Source organism: Hibiscus syriacus, unplaced genomic scaffold (genome assembly GCF_006381635.1).
Source record: "Hibiscus syriacus cultivar Baekdansim isolate YM2019G1 unplaced genomic scaffold, ASM638163v2 tig00111708_pilon, whole genome shotgun sequence".
In the NCBI taxonomy this organism is placed as follows: Eukaryota; Viridiplantae; Streptophyta; class Magnoliopsida; order Malvales; family Malvaceae; genus Hibiscus; species Hibiscus syriacus.
In genome coordinates, this window is record NW_024063159.1 from 1025793 (window position 1) to 1052884 (window position 27092).

Below are 27092 nucleotides of genomic sequence, written 5' to 3' on the forward strand. Positions count from 1 at the left end.
TTATTCAATAGCCTCGGCATAGGTCCTGTGTTGATAGGTTAGGGTAGATTCAAGCAAGTCCCACAGGGATGTCTTCGGGTTCCAACCTGATGCAGTATTAAACATTGATCGGAGACTCAAATTTCTATTACAAGAGAAAAATCGAAAGGTTATCTGAGGACAGAGAAAGCGCAGCAGTACCATGTTGTTTATTTATTACGGTCATGTCTGGAATTCTCTTATCGCTGTCATCGTAACCATCGCCATAAAATTCCTTGGAGCTGACATCAACTGTTGGCGACTCCAGCGAAGATTCTCCACTAACCTTGGCATAGACCTGAAGAGCCCAATAAATTACATACAACCAATGCACCACTGTAAACAAAAATAATATAATAATAGGAACCATGTGCTTCACCTTAGTCATCATCTCAGCAAGTTGCCTAACCGTGACTTCTTTGTTTGGGTTACCAACATTAAAAATATGGCCATTGGCCCTGTCTGGATTTTCCTGCACAGATGACACCACCAGTTTAGTAAACGTGGAGATGATGGAGGGGAGGGGAGGGGAGGGGAGGGAGAAATATGGCAAGATGATAGTTAATACGCACAATCATCAACAAAAGTTCTCTGAGATTGACCGCCATCAACAAGCTTAAGTGGTTCACGGCGTAGGAGATTCTAACCACCAAAAAAGGGGAAATTACCATTAAAATTAAGACTATTAAAAAAGTTGAAAGGGGAAATTATAGATTGCCACTAGACTTCCTAGAATGGGGAGAGGAGTTCAACTAACGTTACTAAAGCATGCTTGAACTCTTGGAACTCCCTCACTTGGACCATCAATGCCATGACTGAAATCCATCCTGGGGTCCAATCCAGTTAAAAGGACTCACAAGGGTGAACTCAAGGCCATTCTCAGCCCCCTCAGCTGCAATGATAAAAAAGAAGTCAGTTAATATTGTTTCAAGCATCCATAGGCGCCAGGTTATTTAGTAAGATGCTAACCATAAATGAGCCTCTCAATCAATTGCTTAGCACATGCATAAGACCACCTCTGCTTCTCGATTGAACCAAAAATGCATGGAGATGTATCTTCATTAAGAACATAGTAGGCAGGATCCTGTCAAATGAATCACAGAATGTGTTAGATTCGCAAAGGAGCATGTTAATATCACCCATCAATATGAGAGGGGAAAAGCACCAATAACACAGAAGTAAAGTTAAAGTTTAAAGGAGAAAAACAAGTAAATCACATTAAATCATTCTTGGCATCACCACAGGTGTAATCACCATTTTTTCCTTGACAGCAACCCCTTCCACGTTTCAGCTACAGCCGACGGTTCCAGCAGCCTCCAGAAGAACACCAGTTGTCCCTCCACGTCGGCAGTTCCACCACAGCAGTATTTCAGCAGTTTCCAACAACAACAGATGTCCCCCCTCCATCCAATAACTTATAGAAAGCAACCCAGTTGTCCCTCTACACTCCAGTAGCTTCTGGCAGCTCCACCCGTGGCCTCCTAAGCTCCGTCCACGTCTCAACATCCTCATCAGCAAATCAGAAAACAACAATATATATATATATATATATATATATATATATATATATTTACATGTAAATTGGGGATATAAAACCCCCTAGAACAGTATGTAAAGACAGGGAGGAATCAAGAACAATACAAAGAAAATCAGAAACACAAATACAACAAAGGTTATTTTTACGTTTGGTCTTTATTTTTCAGTTTGATATTTCATATTTTATTTTTTTTCGAAATAAAAAAAATCAGTAAGAAAAAAAATAGAAATATAAAGGAACGATTTTACCTCGTTCATAGTTATTCGTCTGAGTCTAGGTCGCCGGAGAAACGTCGGTTGAAGAACCGGAGAAAGGCTTGAGATTTTCAGTCTCGTTTTTGGTAGTTTAATCCCAAATTGGGATTTAAAATTTTTTTAAGGATAAATTTTTAGGTCTGGGTTTTGTGTGGGATAATCGGAAGAGTGTTTGGCCACCGATTTACGGTGGTCGGTGTCGAGGCCTAGGCGTTGAATGGCTCTCGACTGAGCCAAGGAGAGGAGAGCTTTGGGTTGCTGAGTTGAAAGAAGAAGAAGAAGAGAGAAAGGAGAGTGTGAAAGGAGAAAAATGAAAATGGAAAGAAAAAAAAGTGGGAGTTGTTATCATTTTATTTTTTGAGTAAACTACACATAAGGTCACTGATTTTTAGGAGCTTCTTATTTTGTTCATTTATTTTAAGGGTTAATCACGAAATAATCCCTCTAATTTATATGTCTATTTATAGTTTAGTCACCGATTATTTATTTATTTATTTTATTTCGATTTTTGCATGCTAATTTCCATTTCCTTTCATTTTAGTCACTGAAATTTATTTCTGAACATATTAATTTTGCATTTAAATTTTAATTTATTATATTTTAGTCACTAAATTAATATATACTTAAGGTAAAATATCATGATTAATCCTTTTAATTTTAAACAAATTTAATTTTAATCCCGTATAATTATATAGGTTAAATTACACTAATAATATTTATGCTTTATGATATTTCAAATAATGTCCCTTAATTTTTATATTTTTATCACTATTTATATATATGTATATATACATTTTAGGTCAAATACCTTATTTAGTCCCCCATAATTTAATTAATATTTATTTCAATCACCAATTAATAATTAGGGTTAATTACACTATTAGTAATTATATTTTCATAATACTTCGAATAAGGGCTATAAATTTTAATATTTTACATTTTATTCCTGTTATTTTAATTTTATTTATTTCAATCACTATTTAAATTGCAATTTAATTTATATTATTATTATTTCAATTTCAATAAGTTTAAATTATTACTTTAATTATTATGTTATTATTAGTTAGTCATATAAATATATAAATAAGTAGTATTTATTTGTTTTCTATTAAAATCCTATTTATAAATTTAATTTTATAAATTCCTTTTAAGAAAAATAATCATATTTTAAATATATATTTATTTTTCAATATTAAGAAAGAGCAGTCTTAAAGCAACTGGATGTCCATTTTCTGATATTTTTAAATAAATAAATATTTTACTTTTATAAATTATATATATTAATCTATTTTAATAAATGTTTTATTAATATTTATGTATTTTTTTATATTAAGAAATGAGTTGTCTTAAAGCACCTAGAAGTCCTTTTCTGATATACTTAAATAAATAAATATTCTATTTTTATAAATTATATATATTAATTTTATTTTAATTATTTTTAGAGAAATGTTTTATTAATATTTATTTATTTTTTAATATTAAGAAATGGGTTGTCCTAAAGCACCTAGAAGTCATTTTCTGATATTTCTAAGTAAATAAATATCTTATTTATAAAAATATAAATATTTTCTTAAAATTATACTAATAAATTTGAAATAATAGAATTATGAATTAAGTATATTTTTGAATTCTTAAATTTCCAATAATAGAGACAATTTATAATTAATAAGTACCAATTTTGGACGTTATAGGGGTGTTAATCATTCCTTAAACGTAATCGACCACGAATCCCTTTTTGTATTTAAAAAGAATGAATTTTTGGTTAAATGTAGATCAGTTTATCTTTTAACTGACGTTTTCTTAAAAACTCTTTTAAAAGATAATTTTTAGGTATTCGACCTACCTAACCAAAAAAGGTCGATGGCGACTCCTAAAACATTTTTTAAATCAAAATAATTTATTTATTCATTTTAGTTTTCCCGCCAAGTAAAAATTTCGCGCCCATACGAAAACCGGTTACAACAGCTTGGCGACTCCGCTGGGGACATAGTCAAGCTTTGAAATTAATTATAAATTGTCTCTATCAATTAGAAATTAGAAATTCATTTGTTTAATTTATAATTCTTTACTTTCAAATTTTTTATATATATACTTATTATTTTCATAATATTTTATATATTCTTTTTTATTAATATCTTAATTTTATTTTCATGTATTAAATTTCATTATTTATTTGTTTGTCATATGTTTGAATATTTCTCCTCACACACAACACGTGCATTGCATAACATAAGCTTTATAATCAAGTTTATCCCTTTTAAGTGGGAGTGAAAGCAACGTCTTCGTGAGAATTTATTCTCCGTGTCAGACCTAACAAGTAACTTTTGGGGTTCATATGCTCTATGTCTTCGTGAGAATTTATTCTCCATGTCAGGCATAGAGAAATGTGTCCCCTCGAATTGAACTCAGTCCGCTTAAGTCCGTAATGGACTAGGATTGAGGGTTTGGGAGCCCAAGGGGGCACCAACAAGGACAGTTCGAGTACCTTTACTCCTAGAACTGAAACTCTGCATATAATAAACCCTAGAAATTCTCCTGATCTAATATAATACTAAAACCCTGTCCGTAGATGTACACAAAGGAGAAATAAGTTCTAACTTTTAATTTATTATTTTTCTCTCTAAATAAATGCCTACGAACTAGTAATCATGCAGTTAGGTTAATTTTTCCAAACAAAGCATGGAACTAGAAAGCATGATGTTAGGATTTATACCTTGATAGATAGAATTTTTTTTGTCTTTCCATTAATTGGTACTAACCATTTTATTTTTCTTCTTATTTTTCATACATTTTGTTTTGCTCTAACTTGTTTATATTGATTTCTTTTGTTTACATTGCATGATCATAGCATAACCAAAAGGTGTTGACTTGAAAGACTGTTTATCAAATTGGAAAGAATTCATAAATGGACAAAAAGTTTTATAATCAAACAAAATATGATGCAGCCAAAGAAAGACATCCTGAAGAAACTCCAAGGATCGAGGGGAGTTCTGCACACAAAGAGCCGGTTATATTAATACCAAACGTATTACACAATGATCTTCCCAGATTGATACCAAAAGCAGTCTACGATAACAGCATCAGTCAGGGCATTCAGAATAAAGGAGGTTTTTATGAAGCTCAAGCATGTTATTTGAAGGATCAAAACAAGAAATTGAGCACATAAATGGAAACCATGCATGAAGATTTCCAGAAGATCAGTCAAGCCTTTCAAAATGCTGGCATAGGAAACATCCCAGAAGAGTGGATAACAGGAGTCACCAAATTGAAAATGAACTATATGAAGATTTTTTCCAAGAACTTTTTGAACAAAAAGGTTCTCTTACAAGGGAAAATGAGCAAATCCGAGAACTGATACAGAAGGAAAAAGAGAAGGTCGTGGAAGAAACTGCAATCCAGCCAAGTAATATGGCCCATAAGCTGATAGATTAACTTGGCTTTAGAGAAGTTATGAGAGAATGTTATCCCCTATATGTAAAGTTTTATTGAATTTAGGACTGAAAGTTGTTCCCTACATGTAAAAGTTTTGTTTGATGCACGGAAACTTTTGTGTTCAATGAAATCTGTTCTAAGATGATCACTATTGAGTAACACCTTTTCATACATGCATTTGCATTTTGTATCTTTGTATTTTCATTTATACTTTTATGTTTGCTGTTGTATTGCACAATTTGCATTCTTATTGTTACATTCACATATTTACATTTGCATTTGCATTTTTGCACTTTTACGTTTGTATTTACATTTTCATTTTTGCATTTGCATCTTTGCATAATTATATTTTATTTCAAATTATTTTACATGCATTTAATCATGACAACGTGGAATAATTTGTGGAGAATTCCGTGACAGAATTTTTAAAATCAAAGTGGAGCTAACTTGGTCTTCCTAAAGAGGGATAATAACCATGAATGAGATTTTAACAAGGGTTGGCAGAATCGAGAAACTACAAGAGCAACTTATCAAGACTCAACAAGAGATGATGGATCAAGCAAAAAAATTCCAAGATGATTCAAAAGAGCAAATGACAAAACTAATGGATATGGTGAATATTGTGATCCATGGAGAGAAACCCTTAGAGGATCCTATTGTGAAAGATTTGAATGAGATTATGAATGATGTAGCTGATGCAATAGAAACAAATGACCAAGAACTTGTCAAGAGATGTGGAAATCCAATAAGGCTCCCAGAAAAGGCGACAGAGATCAAGCTGAAGCGAAGTATAGAAGAGGTTCAAAGACCATTGAAGAAAGCTAAGAAAAGAAAAAAGAAAATGATACCTCTCATTCCTAATCCAATCTCATATTCAGATTTATTACCATTTCTTTTTGAAAATGACCTCATAACACCAATTCCTCCAAGGCCTAATACTTATTTGCGTCCAGATTGGCAGGGTGTCAAGAATTCATGCAATTATCATTCTGGAGAGTTTAGCCACTCTACATAGAATTGTAGGGTTATGAATTTAAAGGTCTAAAACCTCATCACAGAAAGGTTGCTATATTTTAAAGATGGGAAACCTATGCTTCTCAAAAGCTCAAAACTGGTCGAGAAAGAGAAATTTTCGAATTATTGTCTGTATCATGATGTTCAAGAGTCAAACATTCAAAGCAAACATTTTGGTTATCATTCACATGGTCTTCAAGAAACCAAAGTAAACAATTGTAAAGAGACAGTGATGTCAAAGGAGAATCTACCTAGTTTTCCTTCAGTTTCATACAGCAAGGTATATCACAAGTTGCTCCAAGCCCAGATTATTACTCCATATCGAGCTAAGCCTTTGTTGCTTCCATACCCGAGTTGGTATAATGAGAAACTCTCTTGTGACTATCATGCTGGAGCCCGAGGACATTCCATTGAGAATTGTGGTAACTTCAAACGACGGGTTCAAGACCTTTTGGTTCAGGGAATCATAGAAGTAGATGATCAGTCTGTTTTGGTCAAACAATTGGGAATCAAATCCCAAAATGGAGTTGGTAGTATCAAAACAAGTGAAGTGCATGCTGCTGAAGACGAGGAAAACAAAGTATTTGAGCCAAAGATAAAGCGTTCAATTTTCAATACCTCTCTAATTATAAATGATAAAGAAGTAAAAGGAGAGGTAATTCGAGACTGGCCCACAAGTTTAAGAATGAATGTGAAAGATGCAACTATGAAGAAACCTCAAACACTTGTATCAAATTTTATGAACACCTTAGTAAAAGTTTGTTGAAAACATTTTGATGTTTCGATATAACAAATTAAATTAAAATAATTTTAATTTTGAAAATGATTTTTCTAAGCATATTCGATGTATTAAATCGAATATCAAAATATTACTCAAAGTATTTCAAAGTTCATTTTAAATCCTTACTCAAGTGTAAAATTAAATTTTAATCTTAAAATAATTTCAAAACGATTTTACAAAATATTTCGAACAAATTCAAAGCCAAAAATTCCAGATTGCTCAGAGGGAACCGATTCCCCCCTGAATGGTTTTGCTCCATGAAAAAACAGAATGCTCGGAGGGAACCGATTCCCCCCACTGTTCAACGGTCGAATATTTGAATTTTACACTTAGGGAATCGATTCCCCATGAGGGGGTACCGATTCCCTCCACGCTCCAAGCAGAAATATTAATTGTTTTCACACTTAAACGGCTCCAATAACTTCATTAATGATCTCCAACGTTCAGAAGTGATTCAAGGTGTATTTAAGCAAGCTTAGAAGCCATTGATCGAAAACAAGAAACATCAAGCAACTAGATTCAAGAGAGAATCAAAGAGAAAGCATCAAACCTCAAGTTTGAGCATTTCAAGCCTATTTTTCATTCAATATTCAGTTTGCTTTCAAGAACACTTATTGTGCTCAATTGTATTTATTCTTGAGTATTCTTTCTTTGTTCTAGAATTGTGCAAACATATTTTCCTTGTGAGGTTTTTCTTGTAAGTTTGTAAATTTGTAATATTCTCTTTGAGAAAAGAGTGTTCTCAAGAATTGAGGTATATTCTTGAGGGAGTTGTAAGGTTATCTCTTTGGCCTCAAAAGAAAGAACAAATTAGTGTATTTGTTGGAAAATCCTTAGTGTGGATAGCTAAGGTAGTGGACGTAGACTTTGGTTGATAAAGTCAAACCACTCTAAATCGTTGTGCAATTACTTTCAATTTTTTGCAAAAGCTTCCACAAAATTTTAATTGCCAATTCACCCCCTCTTGGCCGATTCCGTCAATCAATTAACTCAATAATTAACATCAGAGCCTAACTCATTTAAAGGTTTAATCACCTCTTGAGTCGATTCGGGAAGAGTTACATCGATAATCAAAGTCATCAATGGCCTCTACTTCAAACTTCGACTCCGATCTCGATTCGATGCCTGTCAACAAGCCTCCTTTCTTCAATGGGGCTAACTATGCCTATTGGAAAAATAGGATTATGTACTTCATTCAAGCAAATGACATGGGAGCATGGAATGTCGTAGAATAAGGATACATCAAGCCTCTCACTCATCCAAGGTTGTAGAGTGAAGGAGAGACAAAAATGTTCCAGCTCAAATCCAAAGCCATCCATATCATATTTTGTGCTCTTGGACCAGATGAATACGAAAGAGTTTCATCTTGTACAACCGCCAAAGAAATATGGGATAAACTTCAAGTCACTCATGAAGTTACCGATGAGTTAAAGAAATCTAAAATTAGTATTCTAGCGCATAGCTATGAAAATTTCAGGATGAAACCAAATGAAGATATCAAAGCTATGACAGATAGATTCTCAACGATTGTCAATGGTCTCAAATCATATGGAGAGATCATTTCAAATGAAAAGCTTGTGAGGAAGTTAGTTTACTCCCTTCCAAAATCATGGCAATCAAAGAAGACGGCAATCATCGAGTCTAAGGACCTAACGTCCTTAACTCTTGAAGAACTAATCGGTTCCCTCCTCACTCATGAAATGATGTTTGAAGATGAGGTGGACCTCGATAAGATTGACGAGACACTAAAGGAGAATGAGAAGAAGAAAAACATTAGAGTTGCTCTCAAATCCACAAAAGATGAGAGTGATTCGAATGAAGATGACGATGATGAGGAAATGCCATTATTTGCCAAACAATTCAGAAAGTTGATGATGCCCAACCGAGGAAGAAAATTCAAACGTCATGAAGGTTTCAAAACTGAATCGAAGGAGAAATACCCGATCATTTGTTATGAATGCAGAAAGTCGGGGCATGTCAAATATGATTGCCCACAATTGAAGAAAAAGGGTCAATCCAAAAAGAAGCACAAGGCTCATGTGCCTACATGGAGCGATGAAGAAGGTTTCGATGAAGAGGAACAAGAAGTTGCAAACTTGTGTTTGATGGCTATCGGGGAAGATTCTAAGGTAACCTCTAACTCATTCGATTTGGATGAATTATCTTATGATAAGTTATTAGAGGATTATAATGGGTTGGCTTCGGATTATAAGACTTTATTTTCAAAATACAAAAATGATATTTCAAAATTGAAAAACGAAAATAGTCTTATATCCAAGACCAACAATGAGCTTGAAAGTAATATCAAAGAATTGCAAATCAAAATTAATGATTTTGAAAAGAAAAATACTGATTTGCATAACTTACTTTCAAAAGTTCATGATGATCATCAAAAGAAGATTGATGATCTTAAAACTTCTTTTAATAAGGTTGGAACAAAAAGTTTTGAAAAATATGAGAATTCAAAATCCAACTTTGTTAAGAAAAGTTTTAGAAGCTACAATCATAGAAGTCCTCAATGAACCTTGAATGATAAAATTGTTAGGAGTATATGGGTTCCTAAAGAATTCATTACTACTAAAGATAAGGATGTCCTTTATAAATGAATACCAAAGGGGACAAGAATTTTAGAAACTAATGAATATGGACCCAAAAGAATTTGGGTACCAAAAAATAGAAATTAATCTATGCTTGTAGGAAAATGAGCATTGCTACAAGGCACGGGAAACAAATCCAAATTCATGGTACCTTGATAGTGGATGCTCGAGACATATGACCAGGGACAAAAATCGGTTCATAGAGCTTAACGCCAAAAATGGAAGAGAAGTGACTTTTGGGGATGATTCAAAAGGTCACATTGAAGGTATAGGTACAATAAGTAATACCTCTTCCATACAAATTAAAAATGTGTTATATGTGAATGGATTAAAGCATAATCTCTTGAGTATTAGTCAATTATGTGATAAGGGATTCAATGTCATATTTGAAACTAATGGTTGTAAAGTCATTGAGATTGCATCTAATAGGATTATGCTTGTTGGTCATAGAATAGGAAACATATACATGGTGCATTTAGACTCTATAAAAATCACTAATTTATGCCTAGTTGCTAAGGATGAGCATGATAGTTGGTTATGGCATAGGAGACTAGGACATGCTAGCATAAGTGTTTTGCAACGGTTAGTTCAAGGAGAATTGATTCGAGGCTTGCCTAAACTAAAATTTGATAATGATAAAATTTGTGATGCTTGTGCTAAAGGAAAACAAAAGTGAGTTTCTTTTAAATCCATTAATGATGTGTCAACTAGTAGAGTATTACAATTGATCCGTATAGATCTTTTTGGGCCAACTAGGAATACTAGCTTGGGTGGAAACAATATGCATTTGTCTTGGTAGATGACTATTCTAGATATACTTGGGTTCTATTCTTAAGTACTAAAGATGAAGCATTAGAAAATTTCATCATATTTTCAAAAGTAATCCAAAACGAAAAAGGTTACTCTATCACTAGTGTTAGAAGTGATCATGGAACTGAATTTGAAAATCTTGGATTCAATGAGTTTTGTAATTCTAATGGTATTAGCCATAATTTTTCAGCACCTAGAACCCCTCAACAAAATGGAGTTGTTGAGAGGAAAAATCAAACTTTAGAAGAGTCTATACATGTTGTTTTCGATGATAATCTCCTTCCGATGAAGGATTCTTGTTTGAATGATGATATAGGTATTATATATACAAATGACGTTAGACATGACGTTGGAGAATCATCATCAAAGGAAGAAACAAAAGATGAGGAAACTCATGATCCTCTTGAGAATCCAACCATTGAAGAAATGGAAGTATCTTATCCAAGAGAGTACAACTATGTCAAGAATGGTGAGATTATAAGGGATCCATCAAAAGGGGTAACAACTCGATCTTCTCTTAGAAATATTTGTAATTATGTTGCATTTATTTCATGCATAGAGCCTAAGAATATTAAAGAAGCATTAAATGATGAACATTGGATTATGGCTATACAAGAATTAAATCAATTTGAGAGAAGTAAAGTATGGACATTAGTTGAAAGGCCTAGTAATAAATCTACTGTAGGTACTAGATGAGTATGTAGGAATAAGCTTGATGAGAGTGGTAATATAGTGAGAAACAAGGCTAGACTTGTTGCTCAAGGGTATACTCAAGAAGAGGGCATAGACTATGATGAAACATACGCTCCCGTAGCTAGGATGGAAGCAATTAGAATGTTATTAGCATTTGTCTGTTTTCATGAATTTAAACTATATCAAATGGATGTTAAAAGTGAATTTTTAAATGGTTTTATAAAAGAAGAAGTGTATGTGGAACAACCTCCAGGTTTTGAATATTCAAAATTTCCGGATCATGTTCTTAAATTGACAAAAGCATTTTATGGTTTAAAACAAGCTCCTAGAGCTTGGTATGAAAGATTGTCAAACTTTTTAATTGAAAAAGGTAAAGATTTATTAGTAGTTCAAATTTATGTTGATGATATAATATTTGGTTCTACTAATGATGTTCTTTGCCAAGAATTTTCTAAGCTAATGCAAAGCGAATTCGAAATGAGCATGATGGGGGAGCTCTCATTTTTCTTGGGACTCCAAATCAAGCAAAGAAAATATGGCATCTTCATCAATCAAGCTAAGTACGTCAAAGATATGCTCAAGAAGTTTGGACTAGAAAATGAGAAATCTCATGACACTCCAATGAGCTCTTCTACAAAGCTTAACTTGGATGAAGGAGGTAAATGTGTGGATGTTAAATTATATAGGTCAATGATTGGTTCTTTGCTCTATCTAACTGCAAGTAGACCAGACATTATGTTTAGTGTTTGCTTATATGCTAGATTTCAATCATGTCCTAAGGAATCACATTTACTAGCTGTTAAGAGAATCTTTAGATACCTTAAGGACACTCCTAGTTTAGGACTTTGGTATCCTAGAGACTCTAGCTTTAGCTTGCATGCCTTTTCTGATGCGGATTATGAAGGATGCAAATTAGATAGGAAAAGCACCTATGGTACTTGCTAATTCCTTGGAAATATGATGATTTCTTGGTTTTCAAAGAAACAAAAGTGTGTTGCATTATCTACCACTGAAGCCGAATACATTTCAGCTGGTAGTTGTTGTGATCAAATTTTATGGATGAAACAACAACTTTTTGATTATGGAATTGAAGTAGGTACAATTCCTATCAAGTGTTACAATACTAGTGCTATTTGTCTCACTAAAAATCCCATCCAACACTCTAGAACTAAGCACGTTGAAATAAGACATCACTTCATTAGAGACCATGTCACTAAGGAAGATGTAGTTCTAAAATTTGTTGATATTTTGCATCAATTAGCGGATATATTTACAAAACCTTTAGACAAGGAACGTTTTTGGACACTTATGAGAGAATTAGGTTTAACTGACCTATCTTCACTAAGTGTTTAAAATAATTTTGGCATTTTAAAGAATAAATGAAAAATGCTTATAATAGTAATTTCTGATTACATTCATTGCTATTAGTTAGGGGGAGTTTATGGTTCTTGATGAAAAAAATTAACTTTATGTTCAAATGTAGTTTAAGGATTAATTTGATTGATTGAACATAATTAATTTTTTATATATGAGTTACCAATACCACTAGAGAAGATTAATTTAGCATTTTGAGTGTTTAAAATACAGATTTTTTAATTATAGGGTAGAGGGAATCGATACCCCCTTGAAGGGGAACTGATTCCCCCTTTGAAGGGGAACCGATTCCCCCTAGGGGAATTGATACCCCCTGGGGTTCTGGTTTTTAACACGGGCAGAACACCCAAAATATTAAAACCCTCTCTTCTCTTCTCTTGCCGCCCTTCCCCTCTCTACTCTCTCCCTATCTCCATTTTTCCTCAAATCAACGTTTTTAATCGGAATTCTCTTCAAATATCATCATCTAAACATGTTGGAATCAACAAAATCGTGCAAACTTCATCTAATCTCACTCAAATCCGAATTTCTTTAAGGTATTTTTCTAAAACTTCTATTTCATCAAATTTTGATTTTAGAACTAGTTTTAGTTAGTTCTAGGTTGAACTTTAGATCGGGCATTGATTGTTTAGTGATTAGAAACTAGATTTTACAACTAATTTCATCAAAAACACAAGAATTTTCTAAAATTCTTTGAAATTTTTGAAATAAAAAAAAATATTTTTCAAATTATTGTGTTTTGATTGAATTATGTTGTTTTTATGAAAACTATACATATATTGATTTTCAAAATCTCATTTTTCAATAAATTTTTCAAAAACTTTGCCCATTAGGATTAGTTTAAGAGAACCTTGAAATATTGAGAACTCAATTGAGTTTTAGGATTGATTGAATTGCATACATGTGTTTTCTAAATTGCAGGTTATCCATTCTATTCCGATTTCCTACACCATGTCAAATCCTAAACGTGCTAGGTCGTCATCTAGTCGTTCAAACCAACAACCAAATCCACCTCCAAATCCTCATCCTATTCCTAAAATTCCTATTCCTAATCCCGTTGATCCTAATATGACTATCCAAAACTCATGCTTCAATCATCCTGGTCCTAGAAATCATCATTTTTGGTATTATCAATATTTTGATTCTTATAAAATTAGAGAAGAATGTAACCCTTCTCTTCAAGCTATGATATATATCGATTTTAGATATCTTCCTCTTCTACAAGAGTGGAAATTTTATAAATTTTGTGACCTTGAACCTATAGTTTACCATCAACTTGTTCGCATATTCTATTCTAATGACATTTGTGTTAAAAACCGAGCTCAAACCAAAACCATAATAGTTTGTTCCTATCTCCTAGGACAATTCTTCCATCTTGATTCGGCTTACATAGCTAATGATTTAGGATTAGATAATGATGGTATATCAAATGAAAAACAGTTTTTAGGTTCTCGTTATAAAAGAAGGGATAGTGCGAGTGTCTTAGATCTTCATGATCGTTTTCTTCATCTAATGATTTCTTGGTGGTTTCGACCATCCGAAGGTCGTTACTCTACTCTTTGTGCTTTAGATCTTTGGTGGTTACATTGTTTCCAAAACAATATTAAAATAAATCTTCCTGAGATAATTTTTGCTGAAATTGTTGAAATCGTAAACCAAGTTCCAAATAAGAAACTCTATTCATCTCTAGTTTACGATTGCATTCTGAGTAATCTATTTTCTAAAGATGGGCTTAGAGTAGGTCTAGATGTCGTCTTTTCTCTCAAGAAACAAATTAATCTTCTTTCCTTAATGAGAGCGGGATGGATAAAGAATAAGGACACCGGTGAATGGGTTCGATCTTCTGAAAATACTCCGGGAGCTAGCTCTTCTCAAGCTCCACCAGAAGCTGATGATGATCCCGAGCTTGAACAATTAATGCAAGATATTGACGAAGCCGACGATGAGCCGGAACAACACGAGGAACAAGCTCGGCAAGAAGATCATGTGCCTCTATATTTTCAATAATGTATGGAGACATTTGATTTCTGTTATGCATCCTTGGATTCTCGCTTCACTTCCATAGAATCTCACTTCTCGACTATGGAAGCTCAACAATTGGAAATTCTCCAGGAGATGTGTGCAAACAATGAAGCAACCAACGCTCGTATTAATGAACTCACTCATGAAATGGCAGCTATGCGAGCTCATTTCCCACCTCCCGATCCTCCCACGGATGCTTGAACTTTGATCTTTGCTTTGCTTGTTTGGATTGAATTTATTGTTAAAATATTTTGAATGCTTTTGGATTGTTTATTTTTTGTTGTTCGAACTTATGTTTAATACATTTGATTTGGATTTCGTGTTTATTTTGTATCTTTAGACATATATGACCAATTATCCATTACATGTTTATAAATATTGATTATGAAACTAATGGCTAACCTCTCTTTTAATTGTGTTCTTAGCAGCTTATGTTTATATATATATTCAATTAACTAAATGATTTCAAAACCTTGTTTAAAATCTTTTACGAGTCTTTTTTATTTAACCAAAAAGGAGAGAAATGTTAAAAGCGTTTTTGAAGAGGAGTAGTGTTAAAGTAAGGGGGAGTAGTATTTTTCAAAATCAAAATTCATTTTGAAATTAGAAAATCTTAAAATGTTTTGTTATATCAAAAAGGGGGAGATTGTTGAAAACATTTTGATGTTTCGATATAACAAATTAAATTAAAAGAATTTTAATTTTGAAAATGATTTTTCTAAGCATATTCGATGTATTAAATCGAATATCAAAATATTACTCAAAGTATTTCAAAGTTCATTTTAAATCCTTACTCAAGTGTAAAATTAAGCTTTAATCTTAAAATAATTTCAAAACGATTTACAAAATATTCCGAACCATTTCAAATCCAAAAATTCCAGATTGCTCAGAGGGAATCGATTCCCCCTAAATGGTTTTGCTCTGAGAAAAACAAAATGCTCGGAGGGAACCGATTCCCCCCAGGGGGTATCGATTCCCCCCACTGTTCAACGATCGAATATTTGAATTTTACACTTAGGGAACCGATTCCCCATGAGGGGGTATCGATTCCCTCCACGCTTCAAGCAGAAATATTAATTGTTTTCACACTTAAACGACTCCAATAACTTCATTAATGATCCCCAACGTTCAGAAGTGATTCAAGGTGTATTTAAGCAAGCTTAGAAGCCATTGATAAAAAACAAGAAACATCAAGCAATTAGAATCAAGAGAGAATCAAAGAGAAAGCATCAAACCTCAAGTTTGAGCATTTCAAGCCTATTTTTCATTCAATATTCATTTTGCTTTCGAGAACACTTATTGTGCTCAATTTTATTTATTCTTGAGTGTTCTTTCTTTGTTCTAGAATTGTGCAAACATATTTGCCTTGTGAGGTTTTTCTTGTAAGTTTGCAAATTTGTAATATTCTCTTTGAGAAAAGAGTGTTCTCAAGAATTTGGGTATATTCTTGAGGGAGTTGTAAGGTTATCTCTTTGGCCTCAAAAGAAAGAACAAATTAGTGAATTTGTTGGAAAATCTTTAGTGTGGATAGCTAAGGTAGTGGACGTAGACTTTGGTTGATAAAGTCGAACTACTCTAAATCACTGTGCAATTACTTTCAATTTTCTGCAAAAGCTTCCAAAAAATTTTAATTGCCAATTCACCCCCTCTTGGTCGATTCTGTCAATCGATTAACTCAACAAAGTTGTTCCGAATCTAAAAATAAGCTTAATTTCCAGCCAGAGAAGAAAAAGATGATGATGCGGACTATTCATGAGGAAGAAGATATTTATCTGAAAGTTTATCCAAATGACTTGACGCAAGAAACGATCAGGAAATGGGGGAAAATAAGGATGAAAATCCTAGACCAAGTACACACCCGACATTCGAGGAATGATAGAGCAAGATAAAATAAACAAGTGGAAATTGTTATCTACCACTATAGTATTTTTCTATTTTCAGCATCTTGTTTGCACATGTTTTTTGTTCCTTTCTTCTCTTTTTTGTGCAATAAATAAATTTGTGTTGCTTTTATGGTTATGAGCATTGAATTAATTTTGCAATCTTGTAGTTCTTTTAATATCAATTGGATTAAAAAACTCTGCATGATTAGAGTTATAATCTTGAAAACCAGAAAAACAAGGACCCTTGACCTTACTTCAGAAGAAATACACCCAAACACTATCCTATTACGAATATGCGATAGCCTTCTCCTATTGAAAGGAATTACAAAAAGGCTTGATATTATTATATAGGAGCGTACAACATGGGGCATCGTTGGTGTATTACATTACAAAACTGACTAGAATATTTTTTATTGATGACATTCGATAATGAAAATAATTTTTACAAATAGGTAAATCTAGTTTAAGTCAGTTGCTTGGAAATTGAACTCTAACAAAGAGATTTTCTGAATTCTACCAAAACACCTAGACTATAACATGTTCTTCTTAACAAGCTTAAGAAATTGGATTTGGATACTCATGATATATTATTATTTATATAATAAAGCTTGAGTTATCCCCCTAAAGCAATTGGTTAATAGCCCTGGCTTTATGGATAATATTCAGTTAGCCTGTTATGCTTGAGTTGTCCCTCTAGAGCAAATGGTTAATAGCCCCAGCTTTATGGATAATATTCAACTAACCTATTATACTATTATATACAATAAAATTGTCCCTCTAGAGAAATTGGTTAATCGCCCCGGCTTTATGGATAAGTTTCAATTAGCCTGATAAGGTGATTATATTATTATATACAATAAAGCTGAACTAAGCTAGCCAAAATGGTAAATGTGTTAAGAAATGGACTAAGGGTGTTAAGAAACACCTGTTATAGTCAACTTTACACGAGCACTCAGAAATTTCATTTTTAGACCAATATTTTCGCACTACTTTGGTTAGATGAGTCAAAATGAAAGATTTCAGAGAATTGAAATAGAAGTATTCTACTAGTAACCGTTATGCTAGATTGTGTCATTTTGTACACATCCGGTTAAAATACCAAGTCCTTAAAGTGAGGCATGTGACAATATTCAGAAAGAGTGAGAGATGAGTGACATCTTCACTAAGATGTAACCATAGAAAATAGGAAAGCCACCTTGAAACTAACCCATAAATCTTGATACTTGTCAAATAGCTATAATTCTTAAACATTAAAGAGTTGTTGATTCTTTTGATATTCTTTGAATTCATGCTTATGATTTGATTCTATTGTGAACCTGTGATAGGCAAAATTTTACAAAATTCTTTCATTCTTCGATAAAGAAATGAGGAAAAATATTTTCAAGCAGGATAGTCTCAAATAAGGAAGGTCCTTAAAGCAAATTGTTGTCTATTCTACCTCTATTGAAGAAAAAGAATAAGCCAGGCCAGAATGATAAAGCATTCTTGAAAGCATGTGGTCCAAGAAGCCAGAAAGTTTGGAGAATTGAACTTGTGACGCTCTCCTGTGACATCATTAGCAATCCATCAAGAAAGATTATCACTTATCTCATGCTGAGGGCGATAAGCATCACCATACAAATTATTTTCCCCAGTCATCAATCCATTTTCTCTAGAAGATTACATCACAGAGCTATAAGTCCTATTAAAGTGTATTATGGGAATGAACAAGTCCCCCACTTGCACTCGGGTTATACTGCGATACTTGCTCAAGTCTTGGTACATCATTGCTACTTCTTCCATGTCGATCATTTTCCTTGTCAGGATTATACCCATTATATCCTTCAGAAGATTGTTGAACTTGAAATTGAGAACTTATGGCATAAAATAAGACATTGGAACAGATTTTACACTTATAGCCCATTTGAACTAAACATTTCCATGGTTCGGGAAGAGTGAGATATGGTGGTGTGTATCTTGAAGCAGCAGAAGAGGCAGTCACTGTAGCAGTCATTACAAGAAAATGCACCAGCAAAGATCTTCTAGTTCATCCCGATGATGTTTATTTCTTCCGGTAAGGGTGATACACTGGATGCCACCAACAACAAGGTCGAATTCACCAAATCTCATCATTAATTGCTCCAACTGATCACCATTCAGTTCTTGCGCATCTATTTTCAAAGGTATACCAAGACAGTAGAAGGCAACCTCTACATCACTGATCCCAGAGAAAAGAGACAGGACATTGATACCACCGGGGAACATGTCTCTAGTAGATTCTCCTCCTCGTGTATGGTTTTTAGGGAAACCTAGAAGTATTTCCACCTCATCAGATTTAAGTGGAATAACTTTATTCCTTCAAACCCATACCATATTTTATTTTCGGCACTCATAAAAAACATGCTTCTGGACACTCGAAGGTGGCTCATCGTCATAAGCTTCAAGAGCCTTACAGATCCTTTCTGTCAATTTGGCACTTCCTGTACATGTTTGTAAACAGTTCAACTTTGTTCTTGGATCCCAAGAAGGCCACCATTCTTTTTGTCAATGGAAAAGCATCATGTATGGTACGTGGAGGAAGCGGAATAAGAGGAAATCTGTTCTCAATTGGCAGATTATGAATATAGCTCCTTTTTCATGCAGCATCACAAAAATACTTCGAAAACTACAAATTTTGGCTCTACATCGTATAAGTACCGTGACATTTCAGTCCAAACACCAACTAGAGCAAGTGCCATATTCTCATAGTAGAAATAAGGAGGCTCAATAGCATCTTCTGGAAGTATTCTTTGAGTTATATGATCTAATTTGGTAGGAACCCCAAAACCAATCATTGGGTTTGGAAGATGAACTGTATAATTGTCTTCATTAAGAAGCTTCTTTTCAAGCTTCCTCTGCTTCTTCCTTTTCCAAAAATCATGGCCCGGTTTTCACCTTTTCTTGTAATTGGGGTCATTGTATAATGGCTTCCTATCTTTTACTGGAAGAAGTGCATCAGTAGCCTTAGTCATTTGAGAAGCACATATAAAATCTGTCAACTCTGAAATTGATAAATCTGGACCACATCTCTATGGCTATTAAAGCCTCAGCCTCTGAGTACCCCATTTTTGTCAAGTATAATAGTTTATTCTCCTCATCAGAATCAGAATTCAGGATTTCCTCAGTATCAGAAGAATTATCAATATCTGTGAAATCATCCTGAAAGATCGCTTCATAATCAGATGAGTAGTTATCAAAATCAACATGTTGTATGGGAAAGTATATTCTAGAAATAGCCTTCACTAAAAACAAGGTTCACTGTGTCAGCCTGGAATTAATTATCAAGCGATTTATACCACTCTGTCTGACTAGATCCCTTCAGATCCAAAAAGATGATCACCTCATTCAGAAGAGGCACACATCTCATACATTTTCATCTGAATGATTGATTACTTCTTAATCTTGTGACAACATGGAGAGAATTCCTCAAGTTACTTGACAACTGTTGTTCAGTGACACCAGAATGAGAGTATTCAAGATAAATAGATTTGAGGCACGGATAAAGTCGCAAGTACCCACAACTGTACATTGTCAAAATTGGACCTTGTAGGGATCATGATATTGAAATCAAACAAACATTAAAAGTAAGCCTTACAGTTTAGAAGGTTGAGGGCATTTTGAAGGCCCAATTAAGACAGATCCATGTGGGGAATTTTAAAGGCTCGTAGTAATATGAATATTTGGGCATTCTTGGAGGCTCATCTCAGCAAGAAGTAATGTTGAGCACACTTTTAACATTTGTATCAGCAAATGTTGGGGCATTTTAAAGGTTACTTCAGACAAATCCATGCGGGGCATTTTGAAGGCTCAGATTAACAAGAAACAAATGATGGAGCATGTTGAAAGCCCATTTCAATCATAATCAGGAATATTGATACATTTTAATTAGCCAATGTTGGGGCATGCTGAAAGCCCCTTTCAATCAGAATCAGGAATGTTGATGTATTTGAACGTTTGTATTAGTCAATGTTGGGGCATGCTGAAGATCCATATCATATCATGGAAAGATCATTGAATTGAGCAAATATTTCCAATGAGATAGAAAGGTATGAAGAATGAAAATGGTGAAACAGTGACAGTGGAGCTGACTATACATAATTGCTTCGTTCATCAGGTAGTTACATTAGGATCCTGTTGTTGAACAAATATCTATTCAACAAGTATGGTTTCAAATACCCTGTCTTCTTAACCATGTGTCACATGACAGCGTGTTCTTTGTTAAGATACATCACGGTCGATCCAGGGTTCATTTCCTCAAAATCTCGGCTTTGAATTTTGTATTATGTGTGTCGGTGATGATTGAAAATATTTCTTTGAGATTCTTGGCAGTTAGTTTCAATAATACTGTTGAGGCTACGAATTGTTTTTCACATCATTTTTCACTTAATTGATGACATTGAAGAAAGAGGCTCAGCTTACATATATTACCCTTATTCCCGTTGTTACTTGGGTTATCATTGCCAGGCAGGATGAACTGAGTTTTCATCCATTTGGTTTATCATGTGCGTTTCATCTACAGTAACAAGAATTCCACGAATCTTCTTCTGTACATGGCTACTATAGTTGATGTGTTTCTACTTCCTACAACACTCATTATGGAAGAAAACGTGATCGATATCACCTTTGCCCTTTGTCGAGATGATATCAAGATCAGTTAGTGTCTATTATTCAATTCGACACTAACATATTTTGTGAATTTAACCAACTTTTTGGTCATGAAACACACCAGCATCCCATTTGTATTCCCACTGAGGTTTTTTCTCAAGTGGTATTGTGACATTATACAAAATCTTAGAATATTATGCAAAGAGCTTCATTGACGAAACATCTGTGCATAAGCCACAACAAGATGAATGTGTTGTCAAATGTTTTACGAACCAGTTATTATGGTACTGAACCAATTTTGTGATCATATGGTTTCCATTTATTGATGCAAGAGAAAGTCTGTCTTCTTCAATCCCAAGGTTAGAAGTAAAATATGATGAAGATTTCTTTCCACAGAAGGGAAGCTGAAATTTTAACAGCAAAAAACTAGTGGAGCCAACTAAGGTTGATCGATAGGTTGTTAAACATCTCGACATGATATGGTCTGATTGGTTTTGTTCGAGATCCAATTAGATGTGGAGACATGAAGGGAATTAGGATAAATCTTTCTTGTGATGTGTTTTAAGAGTCAAATCAGAATAGACACTACTCTCCTAATTAATCTCTGCTGAGTTTAGCATATATACATCTACATTCTTCAAAGATGATAGATTCTCTTCAAAGATGATAGATTCTCTTTTCAAAGATGAAGCTTTATGGGATTTCTACGCAAGTTTAGACGAAGAAAGTCTGTTTTATCAAAGACAAATAGGGGCATCAAGGTCATAATTATGATTACGACAATACTTCCATAAATGAAACATTTCTTTTGAGACTTTAATGAAACAAAGAAGACACAAAGATACAAGTTGATCAGATGGTTCTTCAGGAATACAAGCTTGATAGCATAAGTTGCTATACTGATATATGCAGAAAACCCTATAAAAGAATGATTAAGTGAAGGAAGACCGAGTTCACCATTTTGAAGTCACATAAAGATTGCATCAACATTTATGCATTCATAAGAACATCATTTGCATAAAAGAAAATGCATTACATTGATGCATTTGATTGCATTCAAACATAAGGTTTTTTTCCAGATCCTCGTATGAAAAAGAAGATTCATGATGAAAAATACCCTACAAGAAGAATGTAGAATTCAAAACCTCAAATACGAGAATCACGCAAACATCTGAAGAATATATGGACGTAATCCACAAAAGAAACATTATTTTGAAATGGGGCATGAGAAAATGATTTCCAAAGTTTCTCATTTAATCTTTTCTGAAAATGAAATTGTTGAATAGTAAGAAAACGATTTCCAAAGTTTCTTACTTAGTAAACTATTTCCCAAATTTAAAAGTCATACTGGCCATCCATAAGACCTTCAGTGCAGGATGTTTTTAAATAGTAATTTATCTCACTTAAGATTGTTTTTCTTAAAACAAACTGCGTCTTGCTTGAGACAATTTCACTCGAAACAACAATTTATCTCACTTGAGATTGTTTTTCTTAAAACAAACTACGTCTCGCTTGAGATAGTTTCACTCGAAACAACAATTTATCTCACTTGAGATTGTTTTTCTTAAAACAAGATTCGTCTCGCTTGAGACAGTTTCACTAGAAATATAAATTTCCATCACTCGATGGATCAACTTTTCCAGAGAAAGTTCATAATGAGAAGAACTCATCTGAAGAAGAAGAAGAAGTTCATAATGAGAATAACTTGTTCAACTTTTGCATGACTCTATCACAGAAGGAGATAGATCAGCATCAACATTTCCAGAAGTGTTCATAATGAGAAAAACTCATCTGAAGAATAAGAAGAACTTCATAATGGGAAGAACTTGTTCAACTTTTTGCTCGATTTTATCACAGAAAGAGATAGATCAGTATCAACATTTCCAGAAGTGTTCATAATGAGAAGAACTCATCTGAAGAGGAAGAAGAAGTTCATAATGAGAAGAACTTGTTCAACTTTTTGCTCAATTCTATCACAGAATAGATCAGCATCAACATTTCCAGAAGTGTTCATAATGAGAAGAACTCATCTGAAAAGAAAGAAGAAGTTCATAATGAGAAGAATTTATTCAACCATTTGCTCGATTCTATCACATAAGAAGATAGATCAACATCCACATTTCCAGAAGGAGTTCATAATGAGAAGAACTCATCTGAAGAGAAAAAAGAAGTTCATAATGAGAAGAACTTGTTCGACTTTAGCTTGATTCATCACCTATGGAGTTGAATGAAAGAAGAACCTCTTTTGAGGGTCAGTATTTCCAGATAGAGTTCATTATGAGAAGAACTCATCTGAAAAGGAAGAATGAGTTCATAATGAGAAGAACTTGTTCAACCTTTTGCTAGATTTCATCACAGAAGGAGATGAAATATCATTCCCAGTAGAAGAGTTCATAATGAGAAGAACTAGTTCCAAAGAAGAAGAAGTTCATAATCTGAAGAACTTATTCAACCTTTTGCTCAACTCATCACAGAGGGAAATATATCAACATCAACATTGTTCAACCTTTTGTCAAATCCATCACAGAAGGAGGTGGATCGTCATTCCCAGTAGAAGAGTTCATAATGAGAAGAACTCGTCCGAAGTAAGTGAAAAATTCATAATGAGAAGAATTTATAGCTTAGAAGTTTGAACAATTCAAGCTAAAAATGGTGATTTATGTCTTTGCTCCATTCCTGTTCCACAACAACGAGCAAAGAGGGGCAGCTGTAATCACCATTTTTTTTCCTTGATAGCAACCCCTTCCACGTTTCAGCTACAACCGACGGTTCCAGCAGCCTCTAGAAGAACACCAGTTGTCCCTCCACGTCGACAGCTCCACCACAACAGTATTTTAGTAGCTTCCAACAACAACAAATGTCCCCCTCCATCCAATAACTTACAGCAAGCAACCCAGTTGTCCCTCTACACTCCAGTAGCTTCCGGCAGCTCCACCCGTGGCCTCCTAAGCTCCGTCCACGTCTCAACATCCTCATCAGCAAATCAGAAAACAACAATATATATATATATATATATATATATATATATATATATATATATATATATATATATATATATATATATATATATATATATATATATATATATATACATGTAAACTGGGGATATAAAACCCCCTAGAACAATATGTAAAGACAGAGAGGAATCAAGAACAATACAAAGAAAATCATAAACAAAAATACAGCAAAGGTTATTTTTACATTTGGTCTTTATTTTTCAGTTTGGTATTTCATATTTTATTTTTTCGAAATAAAAAAATCAGTAAGAAAAAAAAAACAGAAATATAAAGGAACGATTTTACCTCGTTCATAGTTCTTTGTTGGAGTCTAGGTCGCCGGAGAAACGTTGGTTGAAGAATCGGAGAAAGGCTTGAGATTTTCAGTCTCATTTTTGGTAGTTTAATCCCAAATCGGGATTTAAAATTTTTTTTAAGGATAAATTTTTAGGTTCGGGTTTTATGTGGGATAATCGGAAGAGTGTTTGGCCACCGATTTACGGTGGTCGGTGTCGAGGCCTAGGCGTTGAATGGCTCTCGACCGAGCCAAGGAGAGGAGAAATTTTTTTTATAAATTATATATATATTAATTTATTTTAATTATTTTTAGAGAAATATTTTATTAATATTTATTTATTTTTTAATATTAAGAAATGGGTTGTCTTAAAGCACCTAGAAGTCATTTTCTGATATTTCTAAGTAAATAAATATCTTATTTATAAAAATATAAATATTTTCTTAAAATTTTACTAATAAATTTGAAATAATAGAATTATGAATTAAGTATATTTTTGAATTCTTAAATTTCCAATAATAGAGACAATTTATAATTAATAAGTACCAATTTTGGACGTTATAGGGGTGTTAATCATTCCCTAAACGTAATCGACCACGAATCCCTTTTTGTATTTAAAAAGAATGAATTTTTGGTTAAACGTAGATCAATTTATCGTTTAACTGACGTTTTCTTAAAAACTCTTTTAAAAGATAATTTTTAGGTATTCGACCTACCTAACCCAAAAAGGTCGATGGCGACTCCCAAAATATTTTTTAAATCAAAAATCATTTATTTATTCATTTTAGTTTTCCCGCCAAGTAAAAATTTCGTGCTTTGACGAAAACCGGTTAAGACAACAGGTTTAGCAGTTTGCATAAAATCTTTGCAAAAAGCAGATAGCTTGAGAGACAAAAGTCCTTTAAAGAAGGCATAGCTTTAACATTTCAGCTTCATGAAGCAAACCGATGAATATAGAGCTTTTCCAAAAGCAACTAGTTTTAGCACAGGTATAATTAAAACCAAAATACGGTTGCTTCCCATAGTTGTTGTCCAGGTAAATACGACTGACCAAGAAGAGAAGACAAATTGTATTCAACAAAATTTATAAACTCAAAAGGAGCATATCAATCATCAGTAGAGGAATAAATATCCCAAAACCTCTTATACATAACAGGTTCACCAATAAATGTTTAGGAATAACAAAAGCTCTCTAGCTTTAAAAAGGAGAAATAAGGAGAAATCCAGTTATAAAATTGGCGTAACTTGTTATAAACCACACGCAGATAGAACTCGATAGACTAAATATATACCTCATAAACATCAACTACCACAGTAAGTTGCTATTACATTGAACCAAACAACCACATAAACCCCTCACATGAGCTTCCGTTTGTTTGTTTTTGGAGGGCATTGACCGACAGACCATCCAATTTCAAGATTTATTCATTTAAAGCCAAATATCATAACATTTCAGCTCAATACCAACTTTAAAAAGTATTTTTTGTTCCTTAAGTATTAAGCATATTCATAAAAAACACACCTCGGATCTTTAATATAGAAAAAGACAACCGAATGATCTGTATTATCATACATGTCGTCCAGTTAAAAGCAAAGCATAGATTAAGTTCTTTTTTCCCAAAATAAATAATTAAGTTTATTAGAAAAGGAAAAGTTAAAGATTACATGACGTAGAGGAGAATATTTAGGAAGAAGGCTTCCAATAGTTTTGCCATATACTTCACAAGTAGAGAAGAGAATCAGACGCTTGTTGTTCTCTGAACAGTACTTCACCTATAAAACCACAAGTTCACAGCATCAATTTCAACTTCGATCTTGAAAATCTCAGCATAACAACCAAATCTACCCTCACATCGAATGAATCTAACTAAAATGGAAACTAAAAAATGGCACACACAAAAAACCGTTACAAGAGAAACACTTACCACAGGAAGTGCATCAGTAAAATTGCTGTAAATCTTGTTGAGTGGACGAGTATTATAATCAGCTGGACTACAGATCGCAGCCATATTTATCATCTACATTGACACAAAAGCAATAAAAACCAAATCAATCGCCATAAATTCAGCAAGAACTTTTGAAAAAAAAAACAGAAAATAAGAAAAATGGCTCAAAAAAGTTCAACATCAAATAAATATATAATTGAATGAGATCCAATAAAACTGAAAAAAAAATGACTTGAGATACCGAATCGTGTCTGGTCGTATTTAGCCGAGGCTGGATTCGGTTACAATGCGAGATATGAAAGGCATTGTTCGGCTGTCAATTTGATCAGCTTGTTGATCTAACCCATAGTGGAAGCATAATGACATACCATGAACCACAGACACTTCAACAAATGTGGCATACATTTGTGTAACAACGTCTGAATTTTGATTCTAAGCATCAACCATCATAGCAACATCGTCATCGTTGGAGAGTTCGAACGTTGTATAAGTTAACGAAAATAGTAATGTAGGAAATCTTTACTGAAGTGAGGACAGTCTTCTAGTACTTCTAACATGAATCTTCTTTGAAATTTTAGTGATTAGTTCCTCAAGAGTGATGTTCCTCTTGAAGGATAAGCTGACAAAATGATTTAATGCGAAGACAACGCCGGTTCCATTTTCCCTAATTTCTCCATCATTGTAAACAATAGCTGAAATTCGTCTCATTTTAAGAGATTGAGAGTCTTATATATGCAAAAACGACGTAAATTGTTTCTGATATACGAATTAAAATATAAACTAATACTAAAAAATTAAAAATATTCACAATAATTTA

At 33.4% G+C, this 27092-nt stretch overlaps 1 pseudogene; it reads right to left on the reverse strand.

Annotated features, from left to right (window-relative positions):
- LOC120168039 lies at nucleotides 1-26680 on the reverse strand (annotated as a pseudogene).
- Nucleotides 26681-27092: the final 412 nt, after the last annotated feature.